The sequence below is a fragment of the Topomyia yanbarensis genome, chromosome 3, assembly GCF_030247195.1.
Source record: "Topomyia yanbarensis strain Yona2022 chromosome 3, ASM3024719v1, whole genome shotgun sequence".
NCBI lineage: Eukaryota > Metazoa > Arthropoda > Insecta > Diptera > Culicidae > Topomyia > Topomyia yanbarensis.
Window position 1 is genome coordinate 134,847,132 of NC_080672.1, and position 26,740 is coordinate 134,873,871.

A 26,740-nucleotide genomic window follows, 5' to 3' on the forward strand; every position below is an offset into this window, starting at 1 on the left:
TGCCGCTTTTGATAAATTGAACTACAATATAACTATCAAAATGCAAAAAACTTGGAATCAAAAATATTTTTTGTTGTTTCGATCCTATCTTACGGGTCAAGAGATAGAGATTGCCAGGTTTACGCATATTTACTTCAACGTCAACACCTACCCCAAAGAAGGCCCCTGGTACTGTTGATGTTTCTGCTGTACTTCAATGATGTACGTTTACTCAATTAAAGATTGAAGAATTCTCCAGCATGTTTAACAACCTGATGAAAAGCTCGGTGAACTAATTCTCATGCAACAAAGATATGGTTGGTTTTAGCTATCTGCGAAAAAAATTTCATTGCCGAAATCTTGGGAAAAAATCTGCCGTGCACAAGCCTGAAGGAGCGTCAAATTGACTTTGCGTCAGCGGGAAGCCGGGGTCCTCTTACGACTGTCCTGGATTTCTACTTCTCAAATATGACTAACAGACATAGCACTCCAAAACTGTCCGCTTTAAGGGTCATTATTAATATATTTGTAGCTGGGACTGTGGCCGCATTTGCAATGATGGCACCACTGACATGTGAACAAGCATGAGGGGGATAGATCACTAGCGAAAAATTGTTCCCAAGCCTGAGGGGTAGCACTCCAGCAAATGAGTGTTTGGGACCGTGTATAAAAGGTGGAACTAGTGCTCTGGAAAAATAAGCAGATCGATATTTTTAGAGAAGTTTCCTCATAGTGTTATGTCTGTTAATCTGTGGTATAACTAAGAAGCAACACACCCGATGGCAGGTTGCCTGGAGTTCAATTTGCGCGATAAAAATTTTCAAAAATTGATCGCGCTCGACTTTTGTGCATATTGCTAAGATCGTATTGCCTACCAAGACATCTTCTGATCTCTTTCCTCGCCTACTAACACAATTCCTTTCCCGTGATGCTCGTGGAAATGCAGAAGTTGTATCGGTCTCTATGAACCGCGAGTGTCGAACTAACATTCCTTTTCTTCCCCAGTACAACAGTATTGGACGTGGCCGCCCGTATAGAATTTTACAATAGCATTTTCCCACACAAACAATCATAAAACAATAAATATTATAGTTATTACTGTTTCAACATTGTTCGATGCCAAGTTCTCACAGCAGATTTATAATAAAATTTCATGTAACAATAAATTTCACTGTTCAGCAAAAAACTGATACAGTGCATTCACATTAAATTTTACTGTTTTCGAGAAAAAAATGTATGGAGAAAAAATTGATTTTTTTAATGTTAAGATACATAACCACTCCCTTTTTTCACTGTAAAAGTCTATTTTACATTGAAATTTGCTGTAAAAACGTTAAAGTTTATTTTTTTTTGTATTGTAGCATAACACTAAAACTTACTGTAAATTATTGTAAAATTACTGTACTGTCATAGTGAAAATCATGGTTTAGTTACTGTTCATTTCTATTCGGGCGGCGACGTTTTTTGACCAGTTTATAAAAATGTTGGGTCAGTGAAACATTTACAGTGACAGTGATTTGCTTTTTGGATAGTTGTGCGTTTTTAATTGAAAAAAATATTTTCTAAAGATGGCTACTTTTTAGGTGTAGGTATTGAAGATTCCTCATTCAGAAAGTCTGATCTTCGATATGAACTTTATTTATTCAGTGCATATCGATGAATATTGATCTGAAAAACATGTTTTGATGTAAAATAATGAATGTTCTGATTTTAGAAAAAAATTGTGCCGAGAACGCAAAAAATGTACAAAAATGAAAATAGTTATTGTTGGTACTGTTTGACCATTGTGTGGATTATTAAAAACTAAGTTAACATGAACAAACTTTAAATAACACTCAATGCAACAAATACAACTTTTTCCGACATATTTAGCCCTAGAACGGTTTTTGCGGTCCGTGTTATTCTGTTACGGTTTATTTTATCTGCAACCAATCTTTATCATAAATATGATGGCAACTTCCATTAAAGTAGGTGCAACCTATTTGTTTCACTTGACCAACTTAACAGTGCCCGCTTAGAGCTTGTCTGGGGTACAAATATACCCGAAAAACCGTTTACGTTAGTGTTTTGTCAGGTGCACATAATTCGGAAAATTTATTATATCTTTTTTTTTAAAGCAAGATATCGATACATAGTAAGCGAGAAACATAATTTGTATATAATATGCACCTGTCTCTTCGACGCCTTCCTGTTTTATCTCCGTTGCTGCATATTGCTGTATTTTTGCTGTTTGTATTGGCGTTTGGTTTTCAAAAAAGCACCGTAATAATTACACTTTTTGGCCGGTTTTCGAATAATTTATTACTTATTCAAAGGGCAATTTAATAATCTTCCCTACGCCCTATAGATGGTCAAAATTGGTTAGAAACTATCGGAGTTATAGCAATATTAAGGTAAAAAAGGAATTTTGACGTATTTTGAGGACTTGTTTTATAATAAATGATATATTATAATATAGAAGAGACAAAACACAAATATTTTTGAACAGAAATTGTTTTAGAATAAAACTATTCAATTAAATTAGAAATTCAATAAAAATTAGGAATATTAGAGCGATTTTAATTTTAGGGTACGAATGTACCGCACAAAACCGTTTACATGTAGAAATAGTCACGAAGCCGTTGTAGGGAATCGAATTAAAACATTGCTAGTCCGCCGAAGTTGTGAAAATCACAATATTGTCAAGTGACTTGTGCGAGTAGTTCCAGTTGGAATTTCAAAGTAATTCTTGTTTTTGCTTATATAAGATAATATATAATATTAAATACTTTACGTCGACGTCACAAATGAACTGTAAAGCTCATTTTTTACAGTTCGTTTGTCCCAGTGGCGTAGCCAGAAATTTGGTTTGTGGGGGAATTTGGCTTTATGGTTGATGAAAATGGTTGATTTTTTTGTAAATGCATAAGTATAATAAGAGTTTCATCAATGATTGAAAATTCAGAAATATAAGTAGTCTAAGAGATGCCATTCCAGTCTACAAACAAGGAGAACCAATATGGAACAGTTGTCAAACCTCTGCAGATTCATACTCAGTTGCGTTTCGGCTTCGCCTCATCAGAAACCGACACTAACTTATTGTCGGAATAGATTAGCGCCGGCTTGACGCAAATCCCTTAAAGCTAAAACACACTTTGTGTTTCAATCAAACGACTGATCAAACGCGATGTCCCGTTCGAGCAGAAGTTCTGTTTATGCCGATGAGACACAGTGAAGCCGAAACTTGTCTTGGCTTAGCAGGCCTATGCAAAAGCACTATGCTATATTTCACCCTAAGGTGATGAGGCGAAGCCGAAACGCAACTGAGTATGAAATAAGGATTTGTGCCCTCAAGTGCAAAGACTGGTTTTACCAACAAATTTTCACCCTGGTGAGAAATTTTGGTTTTTTACCAAATTTTCCTCCTTAGGGTGAAATATAGCATAGAACTCTGTAGATTGTTTTTTGAACAATATGTCAATGACGTCAAAGAATATAAATTTCTAAACCGATTTTCGAAAACTTTCTCAACAGTCAAAATCATATAATTTAGAAATCATCAGCTTTGAAAGTTTAACAACTTCGAAGCAGTTTTCCATCTTTTGATATACAAATTGTAGTGATCAATTCTTCTAGAAGTAATTGTGGAAAATTAACTCTACAAAAATGGTAAATGACTTGGGGCCTTCAGCAAAGTTGTTGATAATATCATTTTAAATAATTTTGTTGAAAATATGAAGGCTACATGAATGCAGGAAAAAAATAAAACTTTTTTTTTCTTTTCTATATTTCTTTTTTGTAAGCTTCTGAAACTGATACTTTGAATGCAATGTGAATTTTATTGTATGTATGTACAGTAATATCAGAAGAACTTGTTTAAAATGTTTACACATATAGTCTAATAAATTTCGATATTCTGAATAAATAAACTATTTATGTCTTCAACAAAGTTGTTTGAAATACCTTTTTCGAAAACTTTACTGAAGACATCAAGTCTCGAGCTAAATTTTCTTGAAGATTAAATTCTCTATAATTACATCTAGAAGGATTAACCTCCAAATTTTTATCAGAAGGCGTGCTGTTTTACGTAGTAAAATCGACAATTTGGCAGTTCCGAATGAAAGTGGCCATGGCCATTAAAAAGCTATCGAGCATTTATTTTACTTTTCTTCACTAATCAAGTTCACAACTTGACAACGAGTCCTAGTACCTAGTACACAAAATTTTATTACACCATTAAATTCAGCACTCAATTATACACCATTGATAGCTTACTATTTGCGGAAGTAATAAGCCTTCCATTTTGGTTTAAACGCAAGGACAATTTTTTAAACAGTCCTACGCCACTGGTTTGTGCTGTTTATATGGACTTAGAAAAAAATACTTGTGATATACATCGAGCGAATCGAGTCGTCCACAAAATTTTATGTAATCAGTACTAGTTAACAGTAAAAATAAGTGAGTTTACCTGTGTTAGTAAAGAACATAATAACACAGAGAACAGACGTCCATCTTCAGCATTCAACTTGTGAAAAAATCCCTAACGTTTTCGAAGGTAGTTGGGATATCTCTGCCAAGTGTGCTACTGTCGTCATGTTTTTTAGCTGAGTTCGTTTGAATTGACAACGGTTATACCACTACCTAGTCAAACCATTTTGGAACCGGGTCGGACTTCTGAGTGGATTCAGTATGGATTCCAGCTCAAATACATCAACCGATTGAACCGGAATAGGTTGTTTCTTTTGAGCCAGATTCCATACTGAATCCGTTCAGGATTTCGAACCGATGCCGGAAAGTTTACACAAATTTTATTAACATATTTGTTCGATCATGAATGTCTGTTCTCTGTGCTAATAATAAAAATGAACTTGAAATTATTCTAGTACCAGGTATTCGCGATGAAGCTGCTCACCTGTACATCAGCTTCTTTGCGACTCTCGATTAAAATTAGCCCATTTTCATCTAGCTCGTTGAACAAAAACAGAGAAATTTGCGTCATGCTGGCTGCAGTACACCAGCAGCAGGCGCTCTCGCGTGCACAGTATACCAAGCATAGGAGAAACTTGGAATGGATGATGGAAGCAAGCGGCACAAGGGTTTCCACATATTGAAACCTGAAACCGAAACGTTTGTGTGGAACGATGGATGAGAGTTTTCCTCTCGGCAGCAAACGGGAAAGTGCGGACTGGTAGCTCTTTCGGTGAGCGCGAGGCGAGTGGGCCTGAAAGAAGGAACACTTTCACGCATGTAGGTGTGGACTGAACGAATGATAGATAATAGGGTTTGTGAGCAGGTTTTGGGTTTCACAGGGTGTTTGGGTGGAAAATGTTTAAACACGCCACTTAATTTGTTTATGACATTCTCCCGTGTGATTAGCGATTATGTCAGGATTCTCAACTATTCTGGATTTCGTTAAAACTACACGGAAAGCTACACAAACATTCAGATTTATTTATACCAAATATGGGTTATCAGTAGTATCTAGATTCTAAAATCAGTGATTTTTTTAGAAAACATGGATATTGATTGCTTTTAGAAAAAGGTAGATAGGGAAAGAAATAGATACAGGGGAGGCTTGCTATTCCATCTTGAACCGGTGATCTATTCGGAGCACGTCCAGATAACATGCTCGATATCGTGATAAGTATCCCCACAAGCATAGACCGTTTTCCACGTGTTCAATACGATGCTGATGCACATCCAACGTTTATTGATTTCACACGATCCGGAACATCACACGAATGAAATCTCGGCCCTTATTAATCCCTTTAAACCAAGGTTTCGACGAAATTTACGGGATATATACTGCTCGAGTTGATAGTTTTGTCACACTTTAAAGCAAAGAATATTTGTGTTTGGTGTGTTGTCTAGTAAAATTGACTACCTAGATATTCTTGCTCTGATTAACGTTTTTGTATCTCCTCGCATTATAAGAAATCGCTCTCTTTCGTGGATTCTTAGACAACGTATTATTTGTAGCCAAAGAAACTGCTGTGCATAGATGTTGCTGCAAATTCAACGTTATAACTTAGCTATTAATAATTTTTAACGACATAAGTAGTAAGTTTTATTTTATTTTATATAATCTGTACGGTGTCTACCGAAGATCGAAACATATAAATAAATAATTGACCGTAGTCAGCTACCAAGCTCCCCGTTGCTCCGAGAAGTCTAAATTTTTGAGTGTCCTCTGGTAAGAAATACAGAAAGAATCATTAGAAAATGTCAATTTCTGAAGTGTGTGACATTCTCAATCATGACATCAACATCCACTGTGTAGCATTTAATACATCAAACCGGATCAATCAAATTATTTTAAGTTTTTTGCTTAACAAAAATCTTCTAAATTATTAAAAAGAGTCTTGTAGGGATCTGAAATAAATATTATTCGAATCTGTCCAGCTTAAGTGATTTTAAGATTAAATATATGAATAATTAAAACTATGTGGATAGTTATGGAATGAAATCATTTCGGATCAATTCCTCTAAAAGATATATACTACTTTTCGTATTGCTTGCACGACGAATTAGATTCTACAAAAGAGTAGAACTTACAGAGGAGTAAATTTTCGGTTCGAGATATGTTTTAGCGTTAATTTAATTTCTTTGTGGATTCTTTATGCTTCAGATGGGGTCTTTGTGACTTCCGTGATCAAACACGAGGCAGTGGTGGTAATTCATTTCTGCAGCGAAAGTTAGTTAATCGATGAAATGTGGCAGTGGTTGTAGTCTACTAGGAATTTATTAACAGACACATTCTTTCGTGACGTTACAACGATTTGACGAATCATCATCCGACAAATATGTTATAACGAATCTTTCGTGAAATTTTGTCTACTTTCCGAATCTGTAATAATTTTTGATGTAGGTGTTCATTTGATAAAGTTATAACATATTTGTCGAATGAAGATTCTTCAAATCGTTGTAAACGTCACGAAAGTATGTGTCAACAGTCTATTATCTTTCTCCTGACCAACTCAGCTCAGAGGCCATGTGGCATCCGGAAGTTTGAGGTAAATCAGTCAAAAATCGATTCACTGGATTCTTGCTCCTATGTCGTAAGAGGCAACTGAAAACAGTAATCCCTATGTCAAGTTGGTTCTTCGTGCCGAGCAATGGCGAGACTTTATGCCACTCGTGCACGGAGTTTTATGAGGCTTACCCTTGCTGTGTCAAACGAATATGTGACAATGGGTTTTTGTTTCTTCGCAAATCATGAGATTTAAAGGATGGTCATGTCCCTAATACTCTTCTCTGTGTTTGCTATAGGTCAACGTGTTTGGTATCTTCTATTTAGTTGCTGTACAATAAGTGCTTGTGGTGAAATGTGCAGTGCTCCGATCGATAAGATTAGAATAGTACAAAATAATCTTCGTCATAAACGTATAGTAAATATAAATATATACCGCCTTGTGCAGGAAGGAAAGCCACAACTTTGGTTCAACCATCATATTTCTATAAAGGAAACTAATATGCTGGAAAGGTACTGAGCCCCGTCTAAAGCAGCTTTTAACAAAAATGGCATGACAAATCCACGTTAAATTCCTCGTGCATGTGTACTTGCGAATAGTGTAATTTACGCATGTCTTATATGCGACTTCAACATTCGCGATATTTGTGCTGTCACAGTCCATATGACTTGATAACACGATGGCATCTTTGTCGCACAATGAATCATCGCCATCTGATCATTTCAGACGGGCTGTATCATTCTTTGAGCGAAATGGGCTTTCACTCGTAATTTACAATGACACAAATGCCCTACACATAATTTGGGGCAACTCAAACATCAATTTGAGAGGCACTGCATTGATGGAGACTAAAGCAGTACACATTTGCATAGACTCGATAAAGGAAATCTCCCAACATTTACACGGTCTGGCGGAGAAGAGGTATATATCTGCCTTGACAGTATTGCACATGACTACGACACATAGTAAATTGAGTCGTCCGATCGAGTTCGAATCGCCGTTACTTGACCATAAATACTTCACCATGATCATTTAAACGTCTCCCTAGATATCGTTACATATCGTAATACCAAATCTACAAACTGGGACGTCTTCAAAGAGGGTTTGACGGCTAGGTTTTACGGATATTTTCACTGATTGAAGCTGACTTAGATGCGGTCATGGTGAAGAACAACTCACTCATAGTAAATAGTAGAATACATGAGGCCTGTTCGCTTTCAGTTATGCGTGCTTCTAGAGGAACCCCTGTATGAAATGTCGAAATTGCTGGACTCAAAAAATATGTGGGTACTCGTCGGACGAAGATGAAGTACTCAATTGTCTTTTTGAAGCACACTTTCCGGACTATAGGGAACAATCACCGAAGACTGCCCTGAGTTCTTTTCAGGTAGTTCTAATTCATTGGCTTGAGTTGGTTCGTAGAGTTATGACAAGCTGATCGATCAAAAATGGGCGATTTAAAGTTTTGCTCCGTATTAGTCTACGGAATATATGGATAAAGCACAAGATTCTTGACCTACAAAATGTCAAAGAATTTGTAACGTTTTTTCAAGAGATTTTTATAAACAAACTTGTTTTGCACATTATTCCTCTGCATAGTGAAATGTCATGAAAAATACACGTTAATCCGCATCTTAACTTCTCGTAGTAGTAGTATTATGGTAAAATCTTTAGTATTTTAATCAGGGCATTGACTGAACATTGCAGACTCAATAATCACATGACTACTATTCAGTGTGCTGAGTATTATTCCTGTGATCTTTGTGAATCCTACTACGGAACCTTATATTATGTATATGTAACTGCCCTACAGTAATGTAATTGCGTATTCGGATCTTTGGTTCTCTATACATAGGTGAACTTATGTCCAGGGAGCCTAAAATTCAAGGATATGTTGTTGTTGCTAACCCAGAGTAGTGAAGAGCTATTGACTTTACCAGTAGGGTATATTATTCCTTCTAGAGTGAAGAATATAGGTTGTTTACTGCTTGTGAGTGTATTGTATTCTCATTTTCCTTTTCCTTACCTTTTCCTGTCATTTCCCTTTTCCTTCCCATTAGGAAAGTGATGAGATGACCTGGCGAGGCACAAATCTTTGAATAGCCTAGGAAATTTGCCAATCGAGTAAATATATTTTAATTCTTGATTCCTTATAACTCATTTGAACAGCGAAAGTTAGTTCATCAATAGAATTTGGAGTTTTGCTACGGGTACTGCTTTCGCTCAGAATTTTAAATAGTTCTGAGAAGGTAGACTGATTTAGTCCAAGAAGGTAATCGAATTGAACTATACAGCAAACGTTCTCATTTAATACGTAGGTTCCTATGATGCTCGCCAAATATTAAGGTAATTTATTTGAATTAGAAATACGCCATTTAATTCTACAAGAACGAAAATCGCTTCAAACTATCCTGGATTTTTGAATTAAACTCGCTATATTTAAGGATGAAATGCAACGCAAGAAGAATGGTCGATTCTTACCTCTTGTAACGAGGGTAAACACAACATTTAGAACCAGTAATCTGTTAAACGATGCAGTAATCGTAAAACCACACATAACTATGATACCTTATTTGGACTTTTGATCAGGTTTTGATTTTGTTTACTCCACTTTTTTTTTCGTTTGAGTCGGAATTTCACCTAAAACAGCCGGAGTTTGGAATCAAATTCCAGATGAAATTAGCGGGGATTGTTTTTTTTTGCTTCAAGAATTGTGGTGAATTGTGGTAGCTCAATCAAATGAGATAGAAGCTCTACTGGTTGAGTTTTGCAGGTCGATTATCTATAAAGTTTAAAAGAAACTTACACGTAACAAAAAATCGTCAAATATAAGGCAATGTAATGAAAATTATATGACCATACGTTATAAGAAATTATTCGAAATTGTAACCGGCGATACCAAGACTGGAACCGGCAAACATTTGCTCACTGAGCAGGCTACTTTACAAACTGGACCATACCAGACAACCATACATACACTTCGCATGAATGCTGTCTATCCCAAGCCTTATGTAAGGTTAAAATATGTCAAATTTCATGATCATCCAAAAAATTACGATGTGATGCTGTTTGCGTCTACTGTAATATTATTATTTTTTAGTTTTTTTTTTCAATTCTTTTCTTTGACAACTGTTCACAACGACAGCTTAACGGAGCCATGGATTCTTAATATGTCAACAATATGTAAAAAACGCTTTTAATCCACCTAACAGTGTGATGAGACATTTCTTATAACTCTTATCACTCTCTTCGGATATTATATCGTTTGAGAACATTTAGAACTTGATGCTTCGCGATGTTTTTGATAACACATACTACACAGAGAATCGCTCAAATCAGCATAGGATAACATCAGTGCTAGAAATCTCAAACCAAATCAATGAGAAAGCGAAAAAATGGCCCATAAAATAGACATACAAACGAATTATTGCTAATGCTCTGTTAATAAAATATCTAAATTCCTCAATCAATGCATTGTGGTGAACTGAATTTTTCTAAAGGGGTTATGTATATTGTACTGAGTCAAAAAATCGATTTTTTTTTAATCGAAATGAAGTTTATACTTTACTCAAATTTCCAACGCGACTGAGATCTAAAAATCAACGCTTTTTCTGGAAAAAACGCGATACTAGCAGTGACACCATTCAAAGAAAATCAACAGTGATTTCCAGACTTGGTTTTATTTCCTATTTAAGAACGATTGTGTTTTTTACATCCTAGATTGCATGATTCAGTGATCGAAACCCAAAACTTCATGAAGTATTTGAAATTATTAAATTAAAATTTGTGTTTGCTATTGAAATTGACAAAATGATAGTATCGCCCCTTTGACGATTGTTTACTTTTTCGGTCCCACCTATCAGCATTGAAGTATCGCCCTTACGTTTTTTTACAATACCAATTTTACAATTGGTGGGGGTTTGGTGAAAATCGATCATACTGTCCAAACGGCATAATTCCGAAACCGTAATTTTTGAAGTTTTAAAATTATGCAGAATTAATTTTTCAGAAAATAGTAACAGAGTTTGTGTTTTTAGCGAATTTGTTGAGACTTTATTGTAGTCATGAATATTAACCTGAGAAAATTCATCATAAATACTTCTTGGACGATATACCGCCAAAATTATTTTATCAAATGATGCGCTGTTTAATGTTTGTAAAACTCATCGAAGATACTAAACCTCCGAAATTGGCGGTTTCAAAATGATGTTATCTTGACCTGAAATTACTGTTTTTGAACATTTGACCTATACATATAATTGGTCATACAACAAAAATCAAATTCTCATCAAAATCGATCAGGACCTGCTAGAGTCGAATGGAAATCGTCATTTCTCATAAATTTCTCTCTACATTCGGAAAGTATTATCCTCGATATTAATCATATTACGTTTTCGTCTCAACTCGACGCATTCCCAAAATGAAAACCTGCTTTAATCCACCTAGTGGTGCAATTGTGCTTTTCTCATTTGTCCAGATTACGATTCCATGGCGGGTTATGTTCAATACAATGGTGGAAATGAATATTACATGTTCAGTACGATTTGCACATACGTACAATGGATCGACAGCCACGATCTTGAGATACTATGTGATACTGAAACATCGCTTGACCGCCGTTGGTTTCAAGCGATGTTTCAGTATCACATAGTAAGATCCGGGAGGTCCGGGTCCTGCCGAAAATTTTCAACTTGTTAAGAAATTTTAAACTAGTTTTAATTTTAAAGTAGCAACCACTCACTGCATACTCCCTCCGTGCCGGCAATCACTTAGAGTGATTGCATAACCTTTCTATATGAGAAAGGCAAAAATGTACCAAAGTCCAAAAAAATCAATTTTTGTCAAGCATTATTTTTTTCGAGTTTACATCAAATCTCGATGTTTCATGCATTATAAAGTCATTTGGCATCAAAAATACAAATTTGATTTTGGAAATTTTTCATTTCAGTTTATATGGGAATTTGCTGTGTGATTGCACTCTTCAACTCGTAACTCCGGAACCGGAAGTCCAATCAATAAAAAAAAATCAATTGCAGCCGATAGGAAAGTTGTACCTTTCATTTGAGACTAACTTTGTGCAAATCGATCCAGCCATCTCTGATTAACAGAGGTCACATTTTTTTCCACATACGCACATACATACACACACATACATACATACAGACATTTTCCGATCTCGACGAACTGAGTCGATTGGCATATGACACTCGGCCCTCCCGGTCGGGATTAGATTAACGAATTTTAGAGTGAATGAGAAAGGCAAAAACATTTTTAGCAAATGTTGAAAGTTATGCATTTTTTTTGGTGCGCAGGACTATGTTTCATAGACATTAAATCAATTTTACCTTCGCTTTCTATTAAATAAAGACCCTTATCACAGTACATATCTACAAAAACGAGCTCAATTTGAAAAGAAATCTGAGGATTATGATTGATTACAGAACTCTGGAATTTTCTATTGGAATGTTTTCAGGCAGGATTTTGATATTGATGCAATTAGACAACTGTGAAATCAAGACCAATAGATCAGTTACATATCAGGACCCCATTTCGACAATTTATCTAAAGTCCTCATGATGTTTACAACAACAGGTTATCAATGTACGGATCAGATAATTGTTATTGTAATGTTGAATTAAATCAGTCAGCATCAATAAATTTTCAACTTCAATCCATTTTTTTGTGTGGTGGGGGGGGGGGGGGGAATTGTATGGTGTTAAACCCCAAAAGCTTCTCTTGGCTACGCCGTTGCTTGGAGTTATTTACTTCGCTTTCATTTTCCGATATATTTCAGATCGATCCGATGGTTATAAGTTAGAAAAATTGCAGTCAGAAGGTTCGTACAAATGAACATTTTTGCACTGATAAGTTATCAAGTTCCTTCCAGACAACTTGGAAGTGTTCGGTGATTATTTCTAGCGGTTGTAGATAGAAAAAATGAAATACAAAATTCGTTTTATCGAAATAATGTTTGGCTTATTTCAATGGATTATTACTATATTGAACAATAAATAGGCGACAAAGAGTAATCAACAAACAACAAGCCATAACTTTTAAAGTATTCAAAATAGATATTTGAAGTCTTCAGTAAAGTTATTCGCAAAAGTAAGAGCTACAAATTTGCTGAAGACATCATTTCGATATAATCACTTCCAAGAAAATTTGTGAAAATATCTCACTCATAGGGGGATTAATCAGCAAAAACACAATACCAGAAGAAAGGGCATATTACCTCCATTAAATTCTCTGAAGATACTATTGACCTAAAATAAGCCGTTTTGGCGTTAATAATAGATTACATGTTTTTGGTCATATTTCTGGCAATGGGAAATGATAAAAATCTTTCGTCCGCATTTAATGTTTAATATCTCTTTTGATAATAGTCCGATTTCAACAATCTATAGCTTGTTCGAAAGGTATTCGTTAAATCTGTCTAAAAACATATAAATTGTTAATATTTATTGTCAATTTCGGCAGATGATTCAAAAAAACTGCAAAAAACGCCAATTTTACGCATTCAAACATTCATATCTTGGAAACTAAACATCAGAATCAAAAACAAATTAATAGCGTTCATACTGTTTTTTAGTTCTTTCATTTAAAATTGGTTTGGATAAGATCGGTTCAGCCATTGCTGAGAAACACGAATGAGAATTTCTTCGTTACATACAGACACACACACAGACACACACACACACAGACATTGTCCCAAATCGTCGAGCTGAGTCGATTGGTATATAATACTCGGCCCTCCGGGCCTCGGAAAAAATCTTGAAAGTTTGAGCGAATTCTATACATTTCTTTTATAAGAAATGTAAAAAGATAAAAAAAAGATTGCTTACCCGCTGGATCTCTTCCACGCAACTTTCTATTGCGTGTGGAGATCTTCTTTCACGGCGGAAAAACGGTTGTCTGCTCGCCTACTGCATCATGGGCGTCGTTTGATTTTCTCGCGTCTTTCATGTCAAGATCATCATCGTCAAAGCTGTCGTGATACCCGCCATCAGATGTTCTTACTTACCCCACCTGTACATCTTCCGCCCAAGGTTGTCCTCGGGAATTCTAATTCTACTTAAGAAAAGATGGATCGTAGCCAGGCATTGCAATTCTCTCTCACTCACGCGAGAAGAAGCTTATCCGATGTCGAACTTTTCCGAGATAAGATGAGTCGCAAAACTCTCCCTCTCCACAATTAGCGTGAGAATAATTTTCCGGATAAAATTTATTTGATTTTTTCCTTCTCACCGGAGAAAGTGATAATATTTTAATTTCGTTAAAATCAATAAAAGCGTCAAAGTATACACTTAATTTCAAACAAAAGCGGCAAAGAAGTACGATAGACTTATTTTTTTCGTGTTTTGGAATAGCGACAGCAAGGCAGCGAGCGCAAAAAGGATACCATGATAAACTCATTCGCCCATTCTCCGGCGGTTTTATTTATCCGGAGAAATAACACGTTGTATTTATCTGGAGAAGATGTGTGAGTGCCAATAACTTTTCGTGTGAAAATATGAGTTTTTATAGCCGCAGTAGCAAAATATCCGGACGCATTTACTCATATGAGCGATAATTGCAATGCCTGATCGCAGCATCCATCTGTGAGGGAGGTGAAATTTTTTTTGCTGTCACAATTATATTGGGATAAATTCTTTAAAAAATCCATGAAAGAGGCGAATTTTGCAGTGAATCTCAATGTTTGAATTCCAGAAATATGAGCATATTTGTGCAGTGTATGAGTATGTATCCAGTTATTTAGTGTTTTTGTTGTGCCGCAAAAGTATACTAAGGTACTGAACTGGGAGTACAACTCTGTTGATGTTCATATCAGCGAGCATGCTAACGTTGAAACTAAAGCAGAAATCTGATGAGTATTTTTCCAATTTCTGTATTGCTTTTTGTGATAAAAAACGAATTAATTTTCTCAGTAACGCACTATCAGGCAGTCAAATTTTGCTTATTATTTTGCATATGTTTCGCTTCGTAGATGAATTCTTTGTATGTTGATGGATATGAGATGTTCTAGTTTTCTTATATCATTTTTGTTTTTACTTGGAGCTAAACACCGACTACGCCGGCGTAGTGCATTGTCGAAAACGAAAATACCTTTAATCCATACCTTCCGTATAGTTTTTGCTATTAGATTTCACATAAAACTTGTTTTTTTTCAAATGAATATATAATATGACATCCAGAATTTAGATGATCACTCTTCTGTTAATAATACATTTTATCTCAGTATATAAAACGTCGGCATTAAGTGTTGCAAAAAATTGAGCTGTAATGAAGCAATTAGTCATTTTCTTTCTCATGCTCCCTGTAATATGTGGTAATAATAACAATATTACATATACTTTTGTTTCACTACTTTTTTCCATTCTTTGTAACAGCATTTTATTAACAAGGGACTAGAAGGTGAAGTATATTAACCCATTATATCCCAGGGGTTTCAAAAAGTGAGCCAAATGCAGTGATATCTTCAATTCCATCAAAAAATGGATCAAAGATTATGGGAAAAATAAAATCGCCGCTTAAAATGGTTTTGAGAATGAAAATATCTCGTGCAAAAAAATTCGCACGATTAAATAAAAGCAACAAATTTTAAGTTGTTTCACATATTTCTTCGGATTTTCTGATAGACAACACTTCTTTTATACCTGTGGGAACGTTTTGTCACATAATGGAATTATTAGAACGAATTCCAACAATAAAATCTAATTAAATGTATTGCTTACTTTTCAGCAGCCATTTGCCCCTACTATACACGGTTCAAAAATGTAAATATAATTACAAAAAATGGCAGTAGTCTTGTTTCACAATGAAATATGAGGTGTAAAGATCCCATTAGTGCAATAATAAGGCGGTTAGATGCCAAAATTCTACAGTAAATACACGTCCCAGGTAACCAACAAGCATTAGTGTATGCAATAAAGTAGCGTAAAATTTGCATTCCGGATGCTTCTTGCAGTATGCTGGCATTCGTTATGCATAACTGTTGTTAATCAGCATTTGAAAAACTGTTTAAAAACTTCTTGCCAGTAAGCAGCATTCTGAATGCACAACAGTAGTAAAATATCATTTTCATAGCACAGCAGTAATGTAGCCGTATATTTTGCCAAAAGCGACTTTAAAATAGCATTTAAAACGACTTAAGTGCTTATCAAGTAGCCGTTAAGACGCATTCGGCATGCTTATTGGTTACCTGGGGTTAAACGATGGATAGTTCTGCGTATGAAATTTCATGCGCTAGGATATAATGGGTTAAGAGCCATAGTACTCTTGGAAGAGCAAAAAATTTAAGGAAGAAAGATTGAAAAAGCGTGGAATAGGGTCATATGAGCAAGCTTAGAGTTTCCCAGTGGCTTAACTTTTTGTCTTCTACCGCAGGAGTCAGGATATTTTGGCATTTTAAATGCGAATCAACAGAGTCTACGGCATATCCAGACGAGCGCAAAGTAACTTTGTGCTTTATGTTGTCGAAACCGACAAAAAGTTTTGTCATGAAAAGCTTTTACACTAAGCACTTTGCAACTTTCATCTTGAATGAGCTAGGTTTTTTTTTGTCCCTCTACAATTGCCTTGCCTTGCTAATTAAATGCCGTTACAACAGTTTTGTTTCACTAGTGTAGGAATTGTTTAGTATTATCCGTTATATAATCGGTAAATGTCAGAACTGCAATACATATTGTCAGTTATCTATAATGTTCTTATATTTATCTAGTATTTACGCTTACTTTTTCATAACAAATAGTTAGTATAACAACAACAAAAATCGCGGAAACGCACACACAATTTCCGTTGCATATTAAATATTCGACATTTTATTCGAACGAAAAGAAAAATAAAGACTCAATTGATATTACGAGAAATTCAGCCCGAGATAGAAAACTCAACGATATTCGGTTTAATAAATACTCCTCACAGTCGGCTATCCGAATTTCAAATTGCTTGTTTCGCAAATCGTATTGACATAACAAACGGTGAATATCCCAAATTATCGGTAACTGGCTGCCCAGAGATATTATTACATGATGAGGTTATTGGTATCAGATCGCATGGCCTTTGTTTTCAAGTTTCCCCATTTTGTAATGAGGATTAAGCGATAACCTATCCATGATAAAAAACAAACGAATATTGAACAAAACTGTCAAAGTGACTTACCAAAGCCTGTAACGAAAGTTATCCCGGTTGGAAGATGTGACGCACTAAATAATAGTATCATGAAAATTCGCACATTCGTTTCACAATTCATAGAAAAGACATACAATTTATCTCACTATCTGACAACCTTTTTAAACTGATGCATTAGTAGTCAGAAGAAAAAATATCTTCTGTCTATAGTACCCAACCCTATTGCTTCCAGTCCCCAAAAATGCCTTCAGTGTAGAAGAGCGCGAGAAAATCTGAGAGAGTGCCGAGCTTGTGTTTTTATTGTGTACATCCATTTGTTACCCGCTCCCCAGAGCCACCGACTTGCTGGTTGGCTGATGGAAATCGGTGGAGTGTAACTTTCTTCGAGTTTATTACGTATTCACACGTTGCCGAACGTAGAAGTTAGAACTGCTGTCTATCGCGTAGCTACTTTTAGTAGGTGGCGTCCGGTTGTGTTGTATCTGTGTACCGGGGTATTTGTGCATCCCGAAACCTTACAATAGGCTGGAGCAAGTGTCATCCTTTTCTGTTCGGCCAAGTTATGTCCATTTAAAGGGGTGACCCACAATCGCACACATATTAGTGGTCGAGGATCCCGTGAAAAGAAATGTGATTCAGACAAAGTCGGGTCGAAGAAGAAACACCAGCTCTAGGTTAGACACAACAACAAAGTACGGCTGAAAGTGGAGTGGAATTAATAAAATTATAACCCATTTCTTGTGTTTTTGGTGGCTCGGTAGAAGGTAGAGAAGAAAAAAAGAAACCGAGAGAATAATAATACTTGTGGGATTCCTCGGTAGTGATAGACCAGCTTATTGTTGTTGGATGTTGGCACAGCAAGAAATATATCAATAAGACGACCTGGTGGAAACCGGTTTCTCATCTTCTGCTACATCTTGCCGAAGAAATCTCCAAGCATCGTCATTATCGTCATCATCATTATTATCGATTAGTTGGCTTTTCGCAGATTTCCGTTTTCCCGAATCGTGTTGGCTAGTTGTTCCAGAAAGCATCACATCGATTGAAGGATATTTAAACCCATCCGAATGGTTTGTATTCCAGCAACATTTAATCAGTAACATCCTTCTTTCGCATCGGGGCAATAGCCTCAGTTTGGTCGGAAAAGGCAATTGAAGTTGAAAAGGGAAAACGCAAATCATTGATTTATTTTTTTTCTTGGTTCATGAAAGTTCTGACTCATTCAGGTTCTTGTAGTTATTCGCGTAGGAACCACATGAGAGAGTGTACACGATGCGGCTATGCGTGGGAGAAAATGAGAGCGAGAGTACCCGAGCTTGTACTGAGTGTGAGGTGTCGGATCTAGGGTTACGTAATTGTTTGTACACCAACCGCGGCTGATCCGCGACTAATCATTCACATGCCGGCTGTTTGAAATACTACATTGTTCTAGCTATCATATTTTCAATTAAATTGCATACAAACTTACAGACTGTTGCACGCGTAACCCATGGTATGGAGGCAAGCAGAAACTAGACGAACTATTGCTTAGAGGCTTTTTTCTCCTTATTAGTCATCGTACCACTCTCGGGAACTATTGTGTACGAAGGGCGTGTTATCGATTTTTCACCTTTTTCCTGTTTGCTACAGATTTTGCCGACAGCAAAAGTGCTTGCGACAGGTTGTAAGAGAGGGTTTGAAAGCCGTAGTAGAGGCGACACAGCTTATCACAACAGTTGAGAACTGTAGCGAAAGACGGAACGAATCTGGTCTGGACTAATAGGATTGGTAATTTGAAGCTCTGCTCGATTCGCTGTGTGATTCTGGCGGTACTTTGTAACGTGCGGTAGGTTTTTTGTAATAGTTGAGCCATTTGAAAAAAATATTTTATCAGTGTCTTAGAAACTATTGCAAAATGCGGATTGAATTTTTATTCTGAATTGCAACTTTGAATAATTTGACAAAGCGTCGTCCAAAAATATATATTAGTTTAAAAGCACGAAGGGAATCAACGGTTTATTTTGAAGTAGAATACTTCTAACGTTTCAATATGGGGTCCCGTTTCAAAAATTTCAGTTGAGAAATTTTCCCAGGTTTGAAATGCGAGTATCTTCCGTTCTACTGGACGAAATCGCAATATTTTTGCACTATCTGATCGGAAATTTGTGCACGTATATCGTATTAAATTTCGGAATTACTGCGACTACTATAAATAAACCAAAACAAGGATTTTCAGAAAATCCTTCGGAAACAGCGAGGAAAATGCGCAATTTGTCAGCATATCCCACGCAGAGCCGTCAAAAAGGAGCATGTAAGCGTTTCATTACATACGGGAATGTTATATATACAGGTCACGCGAGCTTGTTTTGTATCAGTGGGTGCTCGCTTACCACACGAGCAACATGCTCGTCCGGACGGTACAATGAGCGGTATCATGTTTGCGTTCCCGTACCAAGCGTCATCGCCAGGTTCTTCGTGATAAAATCCAGGGAATCACCAAATCTGCCAGTCGGCGTCTGGCTCGTCGTGGTGATGTAAAATGCATCTCCAATTTAATCTACGAATGCTGATGGTGTGCAGAAAAATGTCATCCGAGATGCCGTGACCTACACTGAACACGCCAAGCGCAAAACCGCAATGAATGTCGTCTATACTCTGAAGCGGCAGGGACGCACTTTGTATGGATTTGGAAGTTGAAAAGGTAGAACTCACTTGTATCATTATAAAAAGGCCCTTTTCAGGGCCACCAAAATCATTTCAAAGAATGAGTTTGCATTTTCTGTTTCATGGACTGTTTCTCCCTGGAGAGCTATTTGGGTTAAACCCTAAATTATGATTTATTTCAGTACGCAAATTGCAAATATGGTCAGAAACAAACTGGAGTGAAGTGAATTTTTACTAGGCGCATTCAAAAAAGGTTTCAATTCTCAAACATTTTACAAAGGTGCCGTATTACATTACTCTCTTTACCCTGAGTGTTCGATAATCTCCGTATTGGAAACACAATTTCAATTTTGTTCTTTATCAAAAATATGTGGTCGACCAACGAAGGGGTGGAGCTTCGAAGAACACATATTGAGGACAACACAAAAAAGGACGAGCTTACATTGTGCTGTAGTCAGGTATAAAAACTCAGCATGCTGTTGCTCACGCTCAGTTCGTTTCCAGCATCAGCATGCAGCAGTTCGTTTGCAGCATCTCCCGCAAAATTCAAACCGCCGTCCGTTTGCTGCTGTCACAGAAGAGTTGACCAAGCACGCCGTCTTCGATGGCACCAAAACTGTTACCATATACACCAGCACCAAGTAAATTTCGAACACTGCCCAAAGAAAAGGCCCTTTTCAGGGCCATCAATTTATCGACAAAGAATGAATTTGAAGTTTTGTTATTACAAGCATCAGCTTGTCAAGAGCGTTGGATGGTAAGTGAGCCACTTGTGAACAATACCGTCGCTTTCACGAGAATGGCACAAAATGAAAAGTTATTTGTGACAGTTTAGTGTAATGATTCAATTTACAAAAATCGAACGTTTCGATATAGGGGCTCCGTTTCAAAATTTTCGGCCAGAATGCTGCCTGTTTTTTCAAACGTGAAAATTTGCTGTTGTATTGAATGAAAACCTTCGATTTTTGCGCTGATTGGAAATAGTTGTGACTAATTCTGTAGAATGTACAATTACTGAAAATAACGGATTTTGTGAAAGCAGTGGTTGGTCCATACAATTCGATTCCAAGCCAGACTAGTTTTCGTTGGAAGGTCCACCTCTGACAATAGAAGTAAACTTTTTTACTATGAATTCAACTACAACTTCCTTGAAAACAGCACAGCTAAAAAACTTTTGGGAAAAACGCGCAAACCTAAATTTTTCACTATAATGGAAACTGCCTGTGCCCAGCCGCACAGCATCATCAAGATTGATAGTAATTCAAGCCGGGAGGAAAGAGGTTGTAAGGCAATGGAAAACGAAAATTTCATTTATATCTTACTGGAATATAATTGGCTGGTCCTGAAAAGAACTTGTTGGTTTGTGGTTTATTTTGGGTCACAATTTAGGCCTGCTCGATTGCTGATAGCTGTGAATTTCTCGCAGGGCGACAGTTTCTGTTCAGTAGTGATGAGGCTTCCTAACGCCAACCGTGACTGGGGCACTTTTACACGGCCTTCGTTGCTTACTGCTTGCGGGGAGGCTTTCCTCCGGTGGACTTACGAGCGGTATGTTTGGTACGGGCCATTTATCAACAAAGAATCGAATTGAAATTTTGTTATTACAAGCATCCGAAAGTAGCTTGCCAAGAGCGTTCGATGGCAAGTGAGCTACTTGTGAACAATATCGTAGATTTCACGTAGAATGACATAAAATAAAAAGTTATCATTTGTGTGTTTGTTTACAGTTTCGTGTTTACTAGGCGCATTCAAAAAAGGTTTCAATTCTCAAACATTTTACCAAGGTGCCATATTACATTACTCTTTTTACCCTGAGTGTTCGATAACCTCCGTATTGGAAACACAATTTCAATTTTGTTCTTTATCAAAAATATGTGGTCGACCAACCAAGGGGTGGAGCTACGACGAACACATATTGAGGACAACACAAAAAAGGACGAGCTTACATTGTGCTGTAGTCAGGTATAAAAACTCAGCATGCTGTTGTTCACGATCAGTTCGTTTGCAGCATCAGCATGCAGCAGTTCGTTTGCAGCATCTCCCGCAAAATTCGAACCACCGTCCAGTTGCTGCTGTCAGAAGAGTTGGCCAAGCACGCCGTCTTCGATGGCACCAAAACTGTTACCATATACACCAGCACCAAGTAAATTTCGAAAACTGCCCAAAGAAAAGGCCCTTTTCAGGGCCATCAATTTATCGACAAAGAATCGAATTGAAATTTTATTACAAGCATCAGAAAGTGGCTTGCCAAGAGCGTTGGATGGTAAGTGAGCCACTTGTGAACAATATCGTCGCTTTCAAGTAGAATGGCACAAAATAAAAAAGTTATTTGTGTGATTTGTAGACAGGTTAGTGTAATGATTCAATTTACAAAAATCGAACGTTTTCTAACATTTCGATATAGGTGCTCCGTTTCAAAATTTTCGGCCAGAATGTTGCCTGTTTTTCTAAAAGTGAAAATCTGCTATTGTACTGAATGAAAATCATCGATTTTTGCGCTGATTGAAAATAGTTGTGACTAGTTGTGTAGAATGTTCAATTACTGAAAATAACAGATTTTGTGAAAGCAGTGGTTGGTCCATACAATTCGATTCCAAGCGAGCCAGACTAGTTTTCGTTGGAAGGTCCATCTCTGACAACAGAAATAAACTATTTTATTTTGAATTCAACTACAACTTCCTTGAAAACAGCACAGCTAAAAAACTTTAGGGAAAAACGCGTAAACCTAAATTTTCCACTATAATAAAAACTAGTGCCCCCGCCGCACAGCATCATCAAGATTGATAGTTATTCAAGCCGGGAGGAAAGGGGGTGGGAGGTCTTAAGGCAATGGAAAATTTCATTTATAATAATAATACTTTATAATTGGCTGGTCCTGAAAACAACTTGTTGGTTTGTGGTTTATTTTGGGTCACAATTTAGGCCCGCTCGATTTCTGATAGCTGTGAATTTTTCGCAGGGCGACTGTTTCTGTTCGGTAGCGATGAGACTTCTTAACGCTAACCGTGACTGGGGCACTTTTACATGGCCTTCGTTGCCAACCAGCCCCTGTCAAGGACGACGTCTCTGTACAGCTAGCATCACTGCCATGAAAGGCAAAACATTGATTTTGAGCCGAATGATTAGAAGCTGTATTTAGTTACAAAATGTCGATTAAATTAAATTATTAAATCATCCCACAAGATGCAAAACGTCGTGTGAAATGCTTGAATATCGAGCATAGTGCCGAACATAATTCTTTGTTTGGGGCTTTATAGCTATAACGCCCCATATATGTCGGTCGCTGTCAAACTCCATATGATGGTATAGGGTTGCCAGGGAGTTGTTGCCAACTGCTTGCGGGGAGCCTTTCCTCCGGTGGACTTACGAGCGGTTTGTTTGGTACAGGCCATGTAGCGAAAAATGCTGATCTGCTACTTCTCTAATGCTGGTAGTAGGACGACGGTCAAACGCTCGTTTGCGTGCCTTCATTCATAAAAGTTCAACAATATTTTCAAAGAATGTTGCAAATTGTCAACTTGATAATTCCAAAAATACTCCAAATAAACTATGAATGTGCTAAAGTCGACAAAATCGCATAGAAATTGCTTATTCCAGAGCAGAATTTACCGGTCTAAAGTGTATTCTACTTCACTCCGGTTATGTCTCTGACATTACCCACCCATCTTTTTTTCGCTCTATTTCTTTCTGTTGGTAAACATCTGACACACAGCCAAGTTTGCGATTAGACTCGCCCATCACAAACCAGCAGTTGTATGCTGTTGCAGTAGTGGTATGTAAAATTGGACAGAATTCCCAGCCCCTAATGAAGTTTGCCTTGTCGTCGTCGCCCGCTCGGAACCGCTGCTGCGCCGCGACCCGGGACTGCGAATCCCTTTCTCTTTTCGACCAGAGTCAAGTTCGCGTGTTGGTGAATTTCTTCGTGCAAATTAGCTGCGCCACAGCATGGTAAATTTCCTTGGGAAAATTTTTGCTGATTGATTTCATGGACTGACCCTGTTTCACATGCCAGACCCACGAATAGAGCATGATTCGATGCTGATCATTCGACGATACATCTTGGCGTCTATGTTGCACCGCGGTGATGATGATCGTGCCGATTGAGCTTTATTAGGGATAATTTTATATGAGTTTTCAAATAACAGCTATTACCCCTTTTGACTTCCACACCGTGGAAGGAATTCCACGATTATCCATTCCTAAATCGTTACGCTGAACCAGTTTATGATACGTGTTACATCCAGTGAGTCCCAATCGGCTCGACTTACTTTTTGTGTATTCGGTCGATCCGGCATTGTTTTTTAATAATAAACCCTAAATAAATTACGACGTCCAACTACTACTATAATAGTTAATGCTGGCGATATAATGATTATTTATTTTCCACAATCTCTTCTGATTAGCTGTGATTGTTAACATGGCGTCCCCGCTGATGATGAGTAGTTCTTTTGTGTACGCAAACCGTTCGCGGGACCCGCAGAAAACATGTACCAAACAAGCTAACAGAGCTAGGTTCCGTTATATGTAGAAAACGCCGGCGGGGCCTTGATCTACATTTTCAGAAGCGCGGGCGGCACTGGAGAGAGTGAGGATGACTTTGTGTAGTTTGTAGACTCCACATCACAATCAAGGATGCCCCTTTCGACGCTGTTCGCGTCTGCTTTCGTGGCTTGTTAGAAAAATAAGACCTGTTCAGGTTTGTACTCCCACAAAAGCACGGTTTTATGGTTAGAAGTCACGCTATGTCTGGCGTTTTGAATGCGTGCTAGCTGGATTCTTGTACTGGCTGTCGCTAGTTTTCTCGTACGGAGTGATGCTTCTCTAGAAGTGAACTTCCAGAAATATTATTCTGTTCCCCTATTTCTTCTAAAAGTTTGCCTTGTTGGGTCTTTATCATGTTGCCAAATAGCGTTAATTTACCAAGCAGATAACATGTAGTATATTTTTTTTACAAACCTTGAAGTTCGTATTTTTTTAAATCGTTTATTCGATAAAGGTTGAAGCGTTAGTTAAAAGTGCCGCTTTTTGCCACAATTTGATGTTTTAAAGTATATATTTTTTTGAAGTTGGTGTGATTGTAGGCTGTTACAGCGAAGACCCGGTTTTATCAGCCCTTTTGTTCATCTTAGGCTGACAAAATGGGGATACTGATGGGTGTACCCCATTCGGCATAAATACATTAGGCATACGGACGTTTGGCATTCATACGTTAGACATAATGGACGTTGGGTATAAATACGTTAGCCATAATGGACGTTAGGCATAATATACGTTAGGCATAATAGACGTTAGGCATAAAGAACGATTGGCCTTAATAGTTAGGCATAATTTATCATATTGAAGTATCACTTCAAGAAAATAACTTTTTGGCGGTGATGGCCTCGAATAATAAGAGCGTAAATGTTTGAGCCTTTTAGATGTTGTAGAATTACTCTGGAAGCTGATCAAACTCGATCAACATTTTATTCTACTGTATAGACTTGAATAAATCTGAACTCAAATAAAAGAAGCAGACCGAATGCGTGACATGCGGAAACTCAGTTTGCAATAATTTCTCTACGTACAACTGCTAAATTTCACATGACTAAAATAGCAATTTTCTTTAAACTGGTATGAACACTGAAGAAGACTATAAGTAATAGTTGAAATACTAGTATCTGATTGATGGTGAAAAACAATTGTTTTTCATTATTAATTAATAGTGGAATTAAACTAAAGACATCTGTCTTAAGAAGATTAATTAATACATTCCACTAAGTCGCTCTAAGTTTTGAATTTTGTAAAAAAAACCTGTTTTTTTCTATCTTTGATAGTACTACCAACGAACTACCTTTCGCTTTTTCAAATAAAATTTTCAGAAAACTATAAAAATCACAAACTTAGCTCACTTTATCGCCACAACTTTGAATATAACCCCTTAAGGGTCGAATAACGCACATTAACTTAGAATAGCTCTCATACATGTATTGTGCAATTGTCCAAGAAGAAAATATGTGCTCTTGAAGAACATCTCATGAAAGAAAGAATGATGCATTTAATTATTCATTCAACGAATATAAGAAAATTGCTGTTTAAATATTAATTATCTTCTTAATTATTAAATTCAATGATAATATTCTTGAGGCCATCAAAATATAGCTACGGAAACTATCTGATATGTGGGGGAATTTATTCGTGTACTGTGGAGAGGTACCGAAACGAAAAAGGTATCGTCACAAACGTAAAATCTGTAGCCTAAGGCTGATGCTGTACATAACAGTGCAAGTTTCCACAGGCTCCAAAACTTAATGTTTATTCATTATTTGGCTTTTTTAAATATTTGGGCGCCACTGTATTGGTAATACATATAATAGGCTTAAAATGTGCTAGTACCAAATCTGTTGACTTAAATGAAGGGATACTTTCTTCATCTAGCCGACGGAAAACATAGAAAAAAACCCTACACTTGCAAAGGATAAATATGTCGCGTGAAATTTTTCATTTTGAAGTCTCTCATTCAAGTTATACGAAGGTATGGTATAGCAAAGATATTTTTTAACCCGAGAAAACAAGTGTGGGATTGAAATCTCTATAATAACGAAAGCCGTGCGATTACCTTTATATTTTTGTGAATTATGCTCATCGTCCATTATGTCTAACGTACATTATGCCAACCGTCCATTATGCCTAACGTCCATTATGTGTAATGTACTTATGCCTAAAGTATGTACTCCTAACGTACTTATGCCTAACGTATTTATCCCAAACATCGCGCACCCGATATTGATAAAACCGGGAGACATTTTGTTCTGTGCCTTCTAGATGTCCCATAACACTTTCTGATTATTTGGTATAAATTTCTCTTACAGGGGTGTGCAAAAAATATAGTTTTTTGGCTTGCATATTTTACATCTTTAAGGCCAACAATTTTTTGCTCCAGAAATGTGTTACTCGAATTTAACTTGGTTCCTCTGCTACATTTTTTTTTCTTATGAGGCTGACAAAATAGAGTCAAAAAGCTGATAAAATCGGGGTAGACAAAATCTGAGGCTGATAAAAAC

At 36.9% G+C, this 26,740-nt stretch overlaps 1 protein-coding gene across 4 annotated transcripts in view; it reads left to right on the forward strand.

Annotated features, from left to right (window-relative positions):
- The window catches only part of LOC131693795 (lissencephaly-1 homolog), a 163,314-nt gene that overhangs the window by 2,342 nt on the left and 134,232 nt on the right, over nucleotides 1–26,740 (forward strand). The window contains exon 1 of one of the 4 annotated variants that reach the window (XM_058981934.1): nucleotides 17,446–18,127. The exons of the other annotated variants lie outside the window; for them this stretch is intronic. The gene's annotated coding sequence lies outside the window, so the exon portion shown is untranslated. Of the gene's footprint in view, nucleotides 1–17,445; nucleotides 18,128–26,740 lie in introns of those variants that run through there. 4 annotated transcript variants of the gene reach the window in all.